This window comes from Lepus europaeus, chromosome 13 (assembly GCF_033115175.1).
Source record: "Lepus europaeus isolate LE1 chromosome 13, mLepTim1.pri, whole genome shotgun sequence".
Lineage (NCBI taxonomy): Eukaryota > Metazoa > Chordata > Mammalia > Lagomorpha > Leporidae > Lepus > Lepus europaeus.
The window spans coordinates 76,944,934-76,961,784 of record NC_084839.1 but is presented as its reverse complement, the minus strand read 5'-3'; the positions used below and the strand labels follow the sequence as shown (position 1 = coordinate 76,961,784).

Below are 16,851 nucleotides of genomic sequence, written 5' to 3'. Positions count from 1 at the left end.
TGGCAAATCCCTCTGGTCTATTCTGCACGTTTCCTAGACAATTTTATAACCTTTATATCACTCGTAACCCCTAGAAATCTTGTAATCAGGGCAAACCATTCATTGCATAATAAATAACAAACCACAAGTTAATGAATAGCCCAACATGTTATTTTAACTTGATTCTAAATCATTCTTTTTGAGCAAATGGTAGACTTTTTTTGAGTCATTAAGCCCATCTGTGGCTCAATTTCCATTTCTATAAATTGCAGGAGTTGGAGCAAATGATATACATTCTAGTGCTGTGTGATATTCTGCGATAGTAAATCTTTAAAGCAAAAAACACTGGGAAAACAGTGAACATGTTAACAGAGGGTATATAATTATCTTGATAACACTGAACAAGTTCTAGTTGTAGTGATTTAGATGCCACTTGGGAAGCTTGCACCCCATTTCAGAACGCCTGGCGTTTGAGTCCTGGCTCTGTTCCCCATTCTAGCTTCATGCTGATGTGCACAGCAGAAGTCAGAAGGTGATGGCTCACATACCATAGTCTCTGCCTCTCACATGGGACATCTGCATTGGGTTCCAGTTCCTGGCTTCCACCTGGGTGTTTTGGACATTTGGGGAGGCAACCAGCACACATGAGTGATATCTCTCATCGCTCTCATATCTCTCTCTCTCTCTCTCCCTCTCTCTCTCTCCTTCCCTCCTTCCCCGCCTTCCTCTGTCTCTCTCTCCCTTTCTCAGAAGAAAAAGAAAACTTATCCTACACCACTATTTTTGTTATAAGATATATAAAATAATATTTCTCTTTTAACAATTCTTAAGTACAAAATTTGTTGGCACAAATTATATTCACACTGTGGTACAATCATCACCTGTATCTTTTTCTAAAACTTTTATCACTCCATAAAGAAACTTTGAAACCATTAAATAATAACTCCCTACTTCCATTCCTCTTAATTCCTGATAAACCTCTGATATTTATTCTGTCTCTATGATTTCTCTATGACTTGCCTATCCTGGATATTTCATGTAAGTGGGATCTAGCAGTGTTTCTTTTTTGTATGTGTTTGGCATTGTATATAGCATAATGTTGTTCAGTTTCATCCCTATTATAACATATGTATCAGAAGTTCACTACTCTCTCAATGAATAATAGTCCATTATATGTTTATACTATGCTTCTTTATTCATTCATCTGCTGATATATAATTGATTTGTTTCTGCTTTTGGCTATTACAGAAGATACTACTGTGAACATTGATATATAACTATCTGTTTGAGTCCATCATTTTAGTCCTTTCTGGATATATACCTAGTCGAAGAGAACCATGAAGCTGTATTCCATGGCTTCTTCTCTATTTTACACTGCCACCTGCAAAGCATGAGGGTTTCGTTTTTTTCACACTCCCATTATACTTACATTTTCCATAATTAAAAACATTACTGTACCCATCTTGGCTGGTATTAAGTGATATCATACTAGGATTTTGGTTGTGGTTCCCTAATATAATCGGGCCTCTATTCTATTATTTTTTGCACATCTATATATCTTATTTTTAAAGATTTATTTATTTGAAAGTCAAAGTCACACAGAGAGAGGAGAGGAGAGAGAGGGGAGCAGGGAGAGAGGGGAGGGGATTGAGGGGAGGGGAGGGAGGAGAGGGAGGGGGAGAGGGGAGGGAGGGGAGGAAGGGGGAGAGGGGAGAGAGGGGAAGGGAGGGGGAGAGAGGGAGAGAGAGGAGAGGAGGGAGAGGGGAGAGGGGAGAGAGGAGAAGGGAGAGGGGAGAGAGGGGGGAGAGGGAGGAGGTGGGAGAGGGGAGAGGGGAGACAGAGGGGAGAGAGGGGGGAGAGGGGAGAGGGAGGGAGGAGAGGGAGGGGGAGAGGGGAGGGGAGTGAGGGGAGGGGAGGGAGGAGAGGGAGGGGGAGAGGGGAGGGAGGGGAGGAAGGGGGAGAGGGGAGAGAGGGGAAGGGAGGGGGGAGAGAGGGAGAGAGAGGAGGTGGGAGAGGGGAGAGGGGAGACAGAGGGGAGAGAGGGGGGAGAGGGGAGAGGGAGGGAGGGGAGAGAGGGGAGAGGGGGGGAGGGGGGAGAGGGGAGAGGAAAGAGAGGGGAGAGAGGGGAGAGAGGGGACAGAGGGGAGAGAGGGGAGAGAGGGGAGAGGAGAGAGTCTTCCATTTGGTGGTTCACTCCCCAAATGGCTGCAACGGCTGGAGCTGCACCACTCCAAAGCCAGGAGACAGGAGCTTCCTCCGGGTCTCCCACGTGAGTGCAGGGCCCCAAGGACTTGGGCCATCTCCTACTGCTTTCCCAGGCCACAGCAGAGAGCTGGATTGGAAGTGGAGCAGCCGGGTCTCCAATCGGTGCCCATATGGGATGCCGGCGCTTCAGGCCAGGGCAATAACTTGCTGCACCATAGCACTAGCCACCATCTATATGTCTAGATTGGAAACACATTTATTTACATAATTTATCTACTTATAAAAATAATTTGTCTTTATTTATTAAATTGTTAAGAAGCTATAATGAGGGGCCGGCGCTGTGGTGCAGCGGGTTAAAGCCCTGGCCTGAAGCACCAGCATCTCGTTTGGGCACCGGTTCTAGTCCGGGCTGCTCCTCTTCCAATCCAGCTCTCTGCTATGGCCCAGGATAGCAGTAGAAGATGACCCAAGTCCTCTGACCCCTGCTCCTATGTGAGAGACCTGGAAGAAGCTCCTGGCTTCAGATCAGTGTAGCTCTGGCCATTGGGGCCATCTGGGGAGTGAACCAGCAGATGGAAGACCTCTCTGTCTCTACCTCTCTCTGTAACCCTTGTCTTTCAAATAAATAAAATAAATATTAAAAAAAAATATGATGAAGTGTGCTGTCTGCCTCACCCTATCCCCACCAGCCAAATGCATGTTGAAGCCCTAACTTCAATGGTATTGTAGGGCTCTTGAAAAGACATAGTTTAATTGGGGTGACAGCGTGAGACTGTATTCCAATGTGACTAAATTCCTTCTGAGAAAAGGAAGAAGATGGATGCACATACACAAAGTACAGACCATATGAAGACACTGCGAGAAGATAGCCAACTTACAAGCCCGAAAGTATACCTCAGGTTAAACAGAAACCTACTGACTCCTTGATCTTAGCTATCCAGGCTCCAAGCTATTTGGTAATAAAACTCTGTTTAGGCACCCAGCAGACCCTGGAAAGTAATACAGATTTGTTGATGGTGTATATTGAATAAATGGGATACAGGATTGTCAAATAATTCTCTCTTGTGTCCATTCTCTACATTTTCTTCATAATTTGCTTGGACGCATGAAAGTTCTGAATTTTGATGCAGTCAATTTATTTTTTTTCTTTTTTTACTCATGCTTTGGGGATCGTATCTAAAATATAACTATACCTCAAGAAGTTCAATAAAAATATAATTTAAAGATAAGTTTATTTTGGTGCAAGACAATTTTGAATTCCATGAAGTATTTTTCAAAACACACATTTTCCTTGAACTTTTTAAAGATCTCCTGTACATTATCAAGTCCATTGTCATGAAAATATACTCGTGTTCTCCTAAGGGTTTCGTAGCTATAGCTTTCATATTTAGGTCATTCATTCATTTTGTGCTCGTGTTTGTATAGGGTGTGAGGTTCAACTTCATTCTTTGCATGTGGAAATCCAACTGTACTGGAGTATTTGTTGCTGAGACTATTATTTCCTATTAAAAATATTTGGCAATCTTGTCAAAAATAATTGATTACAGTCATATAAGTTTATTTCTGGACTGTCAATTGTATTTTACTTATTTACATGTTTATTCTTTTTCCAGTTCCATACTCTTTTGGTTACTACAGCATTGTAGTAAATATTGAAATTGGTAAGTATGAGTCTGATTCTTTTTATTTTTCTAGATTGTTTTGTCTATTTGGCATCCTTTCCAGTTTCATATGGATTTGGGGATTGGTATTTCTGTTTCTGGAAAAAAAGCATTGGAAGTTTCATAGCAATTTGTATTAGACCTGTAAATTAATTAGATAGCATTGACTTTTTAACAATAGTTAAGCTCTCTAATACATGAATGTGGGATCTTCTCATTCATTTGGTTCTTTAGCTTTTTGGTAACATTCATAGTTTTCAATATCCATATCTCTCAGCTCCTGTTTAAATTGATTCTTCTGTGTTTTATGTTTTTATGTTCTACCATAAATACAATGTTTTTCCTTAATTTCCTTTTTAGATTTTCATTGCAGGTAAACATCATTGATTGTTGTTGTTAATCTTGTACCATGTGTTTTACTGAATTCTTTTATTTGATCTAGTAATTTTCTTGTGTATTCTTAAGTTTTTCTACTTAAGAAACATAATCTAGGAGTAAGGTAACTTCAATTCTTTATTTCCAGTTGGGATGCCTTTTAGTCCTTTTGTTGTTTAATTGTTTTCAACAGAATATCTAGAACAATGTTTAATAACAATGGAGCAGTGGTAATACCAGTTATCATCGTGCTAAGAACATAAGACAGAAGCTTTCATTATTATACAACAGTTGAGTACTGAGTATGATCTTAACTGATTTTTCATAAATATCTGAACCAATTGCTTATATTAGTTTTTATATTTTTTATTAAAAGGTGTTAATATTTTCAATGTTTTTTTTTTTTTGGACAGGCAGAGTGGATAGTGAGAGAGAGAGACAGAGAGAAAGGTCTTCCTTTGTCGTTGGTTCACCCTTCAATGGCCGCTGCAGCTGGTGCATTGCGCTGATCCGAAGCCAGGAGCCAGGTGCTTCTCCTGGTCTCCCATGCGGGTGCAGGGCCCAAGCACTTGGGTCATCCTCCACTGCCTTCCCCGGGCCATAGCAGAGAGCTGGCCTGGAAGAGGGGCAACCGGGATAGAATCCGGCGCCCCAACCGGGACTAGAACCCGGTGTGCCGGCGCTGCAAGGTGGAGGATTAGCCTGTTAAGCCACGGCGCCGGCCATCATTTTTTTCTATGAATCCAATGGATTACTCCAATGTACTGTATTATGCAGAACTGCTCTAGCATTCCTCAGATAAATGTCACTTGTATGGCATATAATCCTTTAATATAACATTGGATTGCTCACTGTGACTTTGTTCAAGATTTTTGAATGTGCATTTGTAAGATAGAATGATCTATAGTTTTATTCTATTGTGATGTTAATATTCAACTTTCATATAAGAGTAATCCTGACCTCATAAGATGAAATAGAAAGTGTTCCCTTCTTTTCCATATTTTGGAAGAATTTTATGAGAATCTATTATTCTTTTTTAAAAAAATATTTTTCTATTTATTTGGAAGTTACCATAAGAGGAGGACAGATAGAGAATCTTCCGTCCACTGATTCTCTCTCCAGATGGCCACAATGGCCAGGCCTGGGCCAGGCCAACGCCAGGAATCAGAAGTTTTATCTGGGTCTCTCACATGGGTGCAAGGGGACCAGTATTTGGGCCATTTTCTGCCACTTTTCCAAGGCCATTAGCAGGAAGCTGGATCAGATATTCTAAGTTTTCCCTGATCTATGGTAAATCGTAGAGTACCAAAAATGTAATGTATAGGAATGAAATTCCTATTTGGAGCTTTAATGACTGCTTACAGCCATTGTCTCCATAGTTGAAGAACAGTATTTTTTTCTTCTTAGTGTTTGTTGAACTCTTTACTTAGTGTAGGGTTAATCTTATGAGTATAAAGTAAACTGAAAGTAGATCACTGTAAACATTATGAGTGGGAATAGGAGAGGGAGGAGGAGCAAGTGTAGGAGCATGGGCAGGAAGGAGGGTGGGGTGGGAAGTATCCATATGTTCCTAAATCTGTATGTATAATATGCATGAAATTTGTATACCTTAAATAAAATTAAAAAAAAAAAAAGTGGAGCAGCCAGGATTTGAACAGGTGCCCTTAAGGGATGTAGGTGTCACAGGCTGTAACTTAACTCACTAGGGCATAATGCCAGCACCAATATTTATTATTCTTTAAATACAGGAGAATTCAGAACACAAGAAATATAGTCTTGGAATTTTCTTTTCTGGGATATTTAGTTTACCGAGCCAATATCGTTACTCATTGTTGGTATGCTGAAATTTTTTTTTGAGTTAGCTTTGATCATTTACATGTTTTTGGTATTAGTTATTTTGTCTACACAATCCAAACCGTTGGTACACAATTATCCACGGTGTCATTCTATAATCTTACTTTTCTTTAAGACCAGTATTGATATCTTCAGCTTTATTTCTGATTTTAATTATTTATATTTTCTCTTTTTTCTCACATTTTCACTCTAGCTAAATCATTTTTCCCATTTAGATGACTTTTTTCAAGAAACTATTTTTGATTCATTTATTCCAATGTTTTTTTATACTATACTCAGTTTCGCTACCCCCTAACCTTTATAATCTTCTTGTTCTGCTGGTTATAGATTAAACTTGTGTTAAATTTTATGCTTACATGTAAAGTTATTAATATGATTAACAGCTATAAATTACTGAGTACTTCTTTCACATCATTATGTACCATATGTTTTGATACATGATGTTTTCAATTCCATTTGTCTCCAAGTATTTTTAAATTATCTTGTGATTTAACTTGGACTTATTGGTTATTTAATTGGCACATCTCATTGGTTTTTAGCTTCATTCCATTGTGAGCACATAAACAGCTTTTATAATTTAAATCTTTTAAATTATTGAGACTGGTTTGTGGCTTAACACATAATTTCTCAGGGAAAGATTCTATGTTCACTGGAGAAGAATATATGTTCTGATGTTGGAGGAAATGTTCTACGTAATTCAGTTTAGTTGGGTTACATTCTGTTACAATTTCTATATTTCCTTATTGATCTTCTGCCAACACAGATGGTACTCAAGTTATAACGGGTTTACATCCAGATAAATCTAAGACAAGTTGAAAAACATTACAAGTCAAAAATGAATTTAATATCCACTGTAGAGGATAATTTTTTTAAGCATATAATGGCCTGGCTGACTGGAGTCATGGCTCACTGCTACTACCCAGCATGACAAGGTACTGTACCACACCTTGCTAACCTGAGAAGAGATCAAAATTCAAAGAATTGCTTCTACTGAGTGCATATTACTTTCACACCATTGCAGTGTTGAAAATTGCATTTTTAAAAGGTTTTTATTCATTTATTTGGGAGATAGAATTACAGAGAGTGAGTGGGAGAGACAGAAAGAAAGGTCTTCCATCCACTGGCTAACTCCCCAAATGGTTGCAATGGCCGGAGCTGTGCCAACCCAAAGCCAGGAGCCAGGAGCCTCCTTCTGGTCTCCCATGCAAATGCAGGGGCCCAAGAACTTGGGCCATCTTCCACTGCTTTCTCAGACCATAGCAGAGAGCTGGATTGGAAGTGGAGCAGCTGGAACAAGAACTGGTGCCCATATGGGATGCCAGTACCACAGGTGGAGGATTAACCTCCTGCGCCACAGCACCGGCTCCAAAAATTGCAATCTATACCATTATACAACTTAATTTCATCAGCATGTTTTATCCATTATTAAAAGTGGTTTCTTGATATCTTTAGCTTTTATCATGGAAATATATTATATTTCTTCAATTTTATCAATTTTAACATTTTTTGGCTATGTTTGGTGCATATAAGTTTGTAATTGATTTCTCAATGCACTGACCCTTATTTTCCTTTGTGTGTCTTCCAATAATTTAAAGTGTTTTATTCTGATATGAGAAAGCCAACCCAGACCTCTTTTGTTAATAATTCCAAGGATTTTCTCTTTTCATATATTCATTCAAAAATTAAAAAAAAATAAATGCTTGTGAGGATTTTACAAAAAGTGTACCCTAATACACTGTTGTGGGAATGTAAACTAGTACACCCATTATGGGACATAGCATAGAGAGTCCTCAGAAATCTGAAAATAGAATTATCCAATATCATATGATCCAGTCATCCCACTCTCAGGAATTTTCCCAAGGGAATTGAAATCAGCATATGAAAGCATTTTTATACCCCCATTGTTTATAGTTCACAGTAGTTAAGATATGGCATCAACTGAAATGTCCATCAACTGATGACTGGATAAAGAAAATGGGCTGGGGCTGGCATACTGGGTAAAGCTGCCTGCAGTGCTGGCATGTCATTTGGGCACTGTTTCATGTCTCAGCTTCTCCACTTCTGATTCAACTCCCTGATAATGGCCTTGGACAAGCAGTGGAACATGGCACAAGTAATTGGGCCCCTCTCATGTGGGAGACCTGGAAGATGTACTTGGAACCTGGCTTCAGCCTGGCCCAGCATTGTCTGTTGTACCCTCTGAGGAATAAACAATGGATGGAAAATCTCTCTCTCTCCATTTCTCTCTCTGTAACTCTGAATTTCAAAATAAATTACTTGACTTAAAAGGAGGGGGACAGGTGGTGTACATACATGATGGAATACTACTCAGTCACAAAAAAAGAATGAAATCCTCACTTTTGTAATAAAATAGAATCAACTGGAATTCATTATACTTAAATAAGTCAGTCTCAAAAAGACAAATATCATGACCTCTCTGATATATAGTAATGAATATAGGATAAAAAAAGTATAAGAATAATGGCCGGCACCGCGGCTCAATAGGCTAATCCTCTGCCTGCGGCGCCAGCACACCAGGTTCTAGTCCCGGTCGGGGCACCGGATTCTGTCCCGGTTGTCCCTCTTCCAGGCCAGCTCTTTGCTGTGGCCAGGGAGTGCAGTGGAGGATGGCCCAAGTCCTTGGGCCCTGCACCCCATGGGAGACCAGGAGAAGCACCTGGCTCCTGGCTTTGGATCAGCACGGTGCGCCGGCCACAGTGCATCGGATGCAGCGGCTATTGGAAGGTGAACCAATGGCAAAAGGAAGACCTTTCTCTCTGTTCTCTCTCACTGTCCACTCTGCCTGTCAAAAAAAAAAAAAAAGTACAAGAATAAAACTATGTTTTGATTATTTTTATAACCCTTGTCTATATTCTTGTGGAACAGGGATTTTTTTTCTACTTTTTTACTTGTTGAACATTATGATTAGTGGTTCATTAAGTCTTTGATTATAAAGTAAATTGAAATTATGTTATGGCAAAAATTAAAGGGGGAGAAAAGGAATATAGGAGAGGGTATTGGGGGAGAGGGAAGTATAATTATTGTCTTAGAACTGTGTCCATAAAACACATGAAATCTGCTCTCTTTAAGCTGATAAAATAATAATATAATTCATGTCATTAGATTTCGAGTGTGATTCTTGTTGATATAGCATAGGGTATTTCTCTTCTGTTTTATTCTTTTTTGTTAGCTTTTCTTTTAAATCCATTACGCCAATCCCTGACTTTTGATTAAAGTTTAACACACCCACATAAAAAATAAATACTGATAAAATATCTTAGTGCTATTTGCTTTCTGCATGTCTTACATAGTTTTTGCCTCTCACTTAAAAAATTAACGCCACCTTTGTGATCAGATGATTTAAAATAGCAAAGTATTAATACAATTTCATATTCCTTTCTCATTTTCTTTTCTGTATATTTTTAAGATATGTTCCATTTTCTCACCATGGAGATTACATTTAACATTCTGAATTTACAATTTAATTAATTGGTACCAATTTAACTTCACTATCATATAAAAATATCTGTGACTGAATCTCAAAATATCATGGAAAAATTGGATTAAAAATAAGCTTATTGTGGTGTAAAAAATGAAATTCATGCTTAAATTTTCAAAAAATGCACTATCTATGATACTTTTGAAGTCCCTGAGGCTGCATCAGAGCCTTCTCCCACTCTGTGTTGTCACAAATTACAAATGCATACACTATGTTCCAAATCACATTGATTTTTAGATATATATATTTATACATTTATCTTTTAAATCCTGCAAGGGACCTTAAACAGTGTAGTTATAAACCAAAAATACAGTAACTCGGGCTTTTATATTAGCCCATGTAATTAGTTTTTATGGGAGATTTTATATCTCATATGACTTTAAGTTACTGTTTAATGTACTTTAATTTTGACTTGAAGCACTCCATTTATAAATTTTTGTTGGATAGTCATAGTGCTAATGAACTACCTAAGCTATTGTTTATCTGGGGAAGTTTAAATTTATCCCTCATATTTGAAGAAAATTTGGTTGGATATTGAATTTTTGGTTAACAGTCTTTTTTTTTCAGTACTTAAAACATATCATCCTACTACATCTGGCAATCATAGTTTCCAATGAGAAATTTGCAGGTGCTTTTATTGAACCTCCCATGTATATACGCATTTTCTCCCTGGGGCTTTCAAAATTCTTTCCCTGCAGGCAGTGCTGCGGTTTGGCAGCAAAAGCTGCCATTTATAACACTGGCATCTCATACTGGAGTGTCAGCTCAAGTCCAACCAACACGCTTATTTTGGTACTTCAAAAAGGTTATGAAAGGGGAGCACATTGTGACATAAATCCATGACCTGCAATGCTGGCATCCCATATGTGTGCTGATTTGTATCCTGGCTGTAGAAGTGGCCCAAAGATTGTGCCCCTGCCACTCATGTGGGAGGCCCAGATGGAGCTGCTGGTTCCTGGCTGCAGCCTGGTCTACCACTTGCCATTGAAGCCATATGGAGAGGGAACCAATGGATGACAGATATCTTTCTCTGTCTCTCCCTCAAACTCTTCTAAAACAATTAAATAATTTTTAATAGTCCCTAAAATGCATATTATAAAAAAACTATGCATTGGTTTAAAACATTTTGCATGAAATAACCATCATTTAATTAATTCCATTTTCTCACAGACTTTTGGAATCACCCTCATATTGCAGATACTAATCAATGCTAATATCATAAATGAAACCAAAAAACACTCAATATAATACACACAGATAAGAATATTGAATAGCTTAATGTGTTTCATGTATTTTTATTCCTTACTTGTCTATATGTACAACAAATTTGGGATCCAATGATTGATTATAGATTCCTATAGTTTATCATGTAAGGATATGCACCCTGGCAAAAATTATGATAAAAATGGTTTGAAAGGACTACAGAGTTTTCTATCATACAATTGTACAATTATTTGCTGTTTTGTTCTTTTTATTGTGATAAGTATATTTTTCATAAACAGTTTGATATAATCACATAAATCATATAAATTATTGTTAATGTAATTATTTGGTCAAAGGAAATACTCAATATTTCAAAGTTTTTACAAATGTGTTTCCTTAATAATATGTGTGCCTATAAGCTAATTTTTTTATATTAGTAGCAACTTGCAATTGGAAAGTATTTGAAATTTAAAAATTATAATTATGTATTCAATCTTTCAAACATGCCTAGGGTAGGCATAAAATATCATTATCCTAATTTTATAAGTAAGGAAATTTAAATTCAGAAGTATACATTACAAAGTAGTAACTTTAATAGTCAAATTAAAGCCTTCCAAATTTATTTTAAATATTTCATGACGTATGTCTGAATCACACGGCCAGAAAAGTTCTGAATGACTCAAAACTGGGGAGGATGCACATGAATAGCTGAGAAAGAGGATGACACAGCTATAAACTCCAATTTCATGGAATGAAAATACAAGAAAAGTGCTGGTTCTCTTTGAGACAAGTTAGTCACTGAATATAAAATACTGAGGTTTCCAAATATTCTCTCTTAAAATAATTATAATTGATACAAAATTATTCCTAAAGTCATATAACTGTTAAGAATTTTGAAATTTTTTGAATGGGTTACATGGAGTAACCACACTTATGACACACAGAACATTATATTAATGTTCCAATAAGATTTACTAAAGCTTCAGTGTGGAGAGAGTGGGTTTTGTGACACTGCTCTGAAACAATTGTCCATTATATTATCATTAGTGGCAAAATTACTGTTCAGAGTACTCTTTTTCCTAAGAGAACTCCATTTTTACAGAGAAGTAACAATGTAAATGTGGCAAAACGAATAATGTCTCCCATCCCAAAATTTCTAAATCTTAATCCCTGTAAGGTGTGAAGATACCAGTTTACAGGGTAAAAGGAACTCTGAAAATGGAATTAATTGAAGGATATTAATGTGGAAAGATCATTCTCGATTATGTGGGTGGGCCCAACCTAGTAACAAGAGTCCCTACAGGGGAGAAGAAAAATAATCTAAGAGAAAATGAGAGAGAGGGAGAGAGAAAGGATTATGATGATAGAAAAGATAAGAAGAAAGCAAAGATCAGAAGAAGATAAGAAGCTATGTTACTGGCTTTGATGATGGAGGAAGGGGCCAAGAGATAAGAAATGTAAAACATGGAAACAAGAAAATGGATTAATCAGCTTCCAGTTTAGCCTGGTGAAAGTGAGTTTGGGCTTTTGACCTCTAGAATTGAGTTAATAAGCTCAAGTTTTTGTTTTAGTTTTGTTTGCTTGTTTGAAAGGTAGAGTGGCAGAGAGAGGGAGAGAAAGAGGAAAAAAGAATTTCCATGTGTTGGTTCACTCCTCAAGTGATTACAATAGCACAGGTTGGTCCAGGCCTAAGTTTTTGAGTGAAGTTGTAAGTCAGCAAGTTATGGGTAATTTGTTACAGCAGCAATAGAGAACTAATGCTTTTTTATTTCTTAAAAAAATCATTGTTTTGGCCGGCGCCACGGCTCACTAGGCTAATCCTCTGCCTTGCGGCGCCGGCACGCCGGGTTCTAGTCCTGGTCGGGGCACCGGATTCTGTCCCGGTTGCCCCTCTTCCAGGCCAGCTCTCTGCCGTGGTCCGGGAGTGCAGTGGAGGATGGCCCAAGTGCTTGGGTCCTGCACCCCATGGGAGACCAGGAGAAGCACCTGGCTCCTGGGTTTGGATCAGCGTGGTGCGCCGGCCACAGCGCGCTGGCCGCGACGGCCACTGGAGGGGGAACCAACGGCAAAGGAAGACCTTTCTCTCTGTCTCTGTCTCTCTCTCTCACTATCCACTCTGCCTGTCAAAAAATAAAAATTAAAAAAAAAATCATTGTTTTTCTTAATAAAATTTTAGGAGCACAGCAAAATTAAGAGGAAGACATGGAGATAACACATATGTTCCCTTATGCTATGCACAGATAACTTCTCTTATTATCAACATCCCTTACAAAGTGGTCTATTTGTAACAATTGATTAATCTATATTGAAACAGTCTTATCTCCAGAAGCCATGATTTACAGGTTTGCTCAGTGTAGCATGTCCTCTGTGTTCCAATAAGTATACAAAGACATATACTCACTTTAAAGTTTTATTATTCTAAAAACCATATATGCTCTCTTATTGGTTTTTCCTACTTCCTAAAGCCTAGAAAACATTGATCTTTCAACTATTTCTTCGATTTGCTTTTTCTAGTATGTTACAAAATTAAATCCTGTGGTAAGTAAACTTTTCAAACTGATATCCTTTATTTACTAACATGCATGTCATTCTATTCCAGGTCTTTTCATATCCTGGTAACACTTTTATTTTTAGTGCTAAATAACAGTCCATTGTATAGATGTACTACAGCTTATCTATTATTTGTTGGAAAGTATGTTGATTGCATCCAAGTTTCGTCAATCATAAATAAATATGCTGTAAATCTCTGTGTGCAAGTTTCATGTGGACATATATTTTCTAATTCTTTGGATAAATAACCAGAAGCACAATTACTAGATTTTGTAATGTGGGTTTATTTTTGTAAAATGCTGCTAGACTGTTTTCTAAAATGTATGGGATAAGATTACATTCCCACTAGCAATGAATAAGAGTTCCTTTCCAAAATTTGGTGCTGTCAGTTGTTTGGGATTTCATCATTCTCATAAGTATGTAGCAGTACTTCATATGTTTAAATTTACATTCTCTTGATATGTGATGTTGAACATTTTTTCATATGTTTACTTGTCACCTGCATAAGATTATAATTGAGCTGAAAAAGTCATACCATCTAGTGATATTGTAGCCATAGTTATATTACTGTGCATTCCTCATGGTGGTATAAACAAAACCTACTTCACTATCAGTTGTAAAAATATAGCAACACACAATTGTGTATAGTACATGAAAATTCATAATGATAATAAACTACTATATTTATGGTTTATGTGGTTTAAGTATATACTATGCTCTATTTTTATTATTATTTTAGAGTGTACTTCTACTTATAAAAATAAACTTTGATGTAAAACAGTATGCTATACTACACAGGCAGCAGCCTCAAACACCTTGCATTTACAGATTCTCTTTAATGCATCATTTTTTTTTGAGCTTTATTTTAATCTCATGTTGTTTTGTTCATTAACACATCAATAGGCTACCCCATATAAACACACCAAGTAGCTGAGTAATATAGTAAGATAAAGCATTTGCTCTCCATAATTATACTATAAGATGTTCACACAGAACAAAATTCTCCTAACAATGCACTTCTCAGAATATATCCCTGTTAATAAGTGGAACATTAATATAGTTGACTACAATCTACTATACTTGTTACTATTTTTATTTGTTATCCCTCATTTTTGTTTCTAATTTGGTCTTCCACTTGTTTGTCTTATCTTATTTTTTAAAAATTAGTTTTATGTGATTCCATTTTCTCTCTTTTTAGTATAAAATTATATATATGTGTGTGTATATGTATATATAAATATATATATGCATATGTATATAGAAATATATAAAACCTATTTAGTGGTTACCCTAGAATTTGCAAAGTATTTTTAGCACTAATCCAACCTATTTTCAAATAACACTGTACCATTTCACCAATAATTTGAGTACCTTATATTAACAAAATAATTCCAATTCCTCATTCCCATGCTGCACTATTGCTATCATTAATTTACCTTATATATAAGTTAAATAAACATATGCTAGATATTCATATATTGTATATATACACATAAGACATAGACATAATTTATCATTGCAAATTATCTGTTAGTCAATCAAAAAAAAAAAGAAAAAAAACTTTAAAAAAATTAGCTCCACATATTCCTTGTTATTCTTCCTTACTTAACATAGAACCAAGTTTCTGTCCTATATTGTTTTGCTTCTAAAGAACTTCTAACATTTCTTGAAAAACAGGTCTACCAGAAAAAAATTTTACTCAATGTTTATTTGTCTGTAAAAGTCTATTTTTCCTTCATTTTTGTAAGATAATTTCACAAGATACCGAATTCTAGCTGGTTAGACTTTTTGTTTCTCTCAGCACTTAAACATTTCATTTCACTTCTTTCTGCTAGCTTGCTTTCTGAGAAGTTGGATGTGATTCTTCTATTTTCTCCTCTGTATGTAAAATGTTTCTTTTCCTCTGACTTAAGATTTTTTCAATTTCAACTTCTCATAGCTTAAAAACGATATTCTCCAGTGTCTTTTTTATTATTTTGCATTTTCTATTTGACATTTTCTGAGATTCCTTTAACTGTCCCTTGATATTTGACATTATTTTGAGGGGAATTTGATCATTATTGTTTCACGTATGTATTTTGTTTCTTTCTCTTTTTTTCTCATGTTATCTCTGTTATACATATGTTTCCCCTCTTATTATACAATCCTTAGATATTTTGTTCTGCTTTTCTTTTTCAGTCTTTATTCTTAGGTACCTTTCAATTTTGGAGATTTCTATGTATATAACTTCAAGTTCAAAGATTTATTCTCCAGTCATGTCCAACCTACTAATGAGGCAATCAAAGGCATTCTTCATTTCTGTTGCAATTTTTTTAATCACTAGAATATCCTTTTTATTCTTCCTTAGGCTTCTTATATCATTTTTTTTGTTGGTGTATCATATCTATTTCATCCACTAGGACTCTTAGTATATTAATTATAGTGGTTTTAAAATTCCTGTTTGATAATTTTACATGCCTGACATGTATGGTTCTGGTACTTCTTCAGTCTTCTCAAATTTTGTTTTGTTTTTTACCTGTTAGTATACCTTGTAATTTTTGTTGATAGCTGGATATGACATTTGGGGGTATAAAAGAACTGCTCTAAGAAGACTTTTTACAATGTCTTGTTTAGGTGCCAGAGGCCAGGGAAACATTCTATAATTGTATGATTACGTTTGATTTGTTTAATGTATTTCTGAATGGATGTTGAACTTCAAAGCGTTCCTCAGTTTTTTCTCCCATCTTGGTGTAACTAGGTGGGTGCAATAAGATGGAATTGGACATTTCTACTCTTCAACATGGAAGGATAGCTGGGAGTTGGTATTTCCCTCCTCCTCTCTCTCTCTCTCTCTCTCTCTCTCTCTAACTCTTCCTGTCAAAAAATAAAATAAAATTTAAAAAAAAAAGAAAATGTACAAACAAAAGTACTAAATGTACAAAACAATAGTACTATCGTTTGAACTCTGTAATTAACACACATTTATTCTTAGGTGTTGAAATTTTAACAGAAAAGTGATCCCTGTTAAATATAAGAGTGGGAATAAGAGAGGGAGGAGATGTACAATTTGGGACATGCTCAATTGGACTTGCCGCAAATGGTGGAGTTAGAAACATGCCAGGGTATTCCAATACAATCCCATCAAGGTGGCATGTACCAATGCCATCTCACTAGTCCAAGTGATCCACTTCAGTTCACAATTGATCACACTGATAGGCCTAAGAGACAAAGGGATCACACAAACAAGACTAGTGTCTGTGAATACTAACTGATAGAATCAAAAAGGGAGAGAACGATCCAACATGGGAAGCGGGATACACAGCAGACTCATAGAAAGGCAGATGTCCTAAACAACACTCTGGCCTCAGAATCAGCCCTTAAGGCATTCGGATATGGCTGAAGAGCCCATGAGAGTATTTTAGGAATGGAAAGCCAAGACACTCTGGAAAAAAAAAAAAAAGAAGAAGAAGAAGACCTAAATGAAAGATCTCTGTGAGTGAGATCCCAGTGGAAAGATGGGGCTATCAAAGAAGGAGGTACCTTTTT

The 16,851-nt window shown here is 36.6% G+C and overlaps 1 pseudogene; it reads left to right on the top strand.

Moving 5' to 3' along the window:
* LOC133772377 (ribosome biogenesis protein NSA2 homolog) overlaps window positions 1–16,851 on the top strand; it is a 54,248-nt pseudogene that overhangs the window by 24,599 nt on the left and 12,798 nt on the right.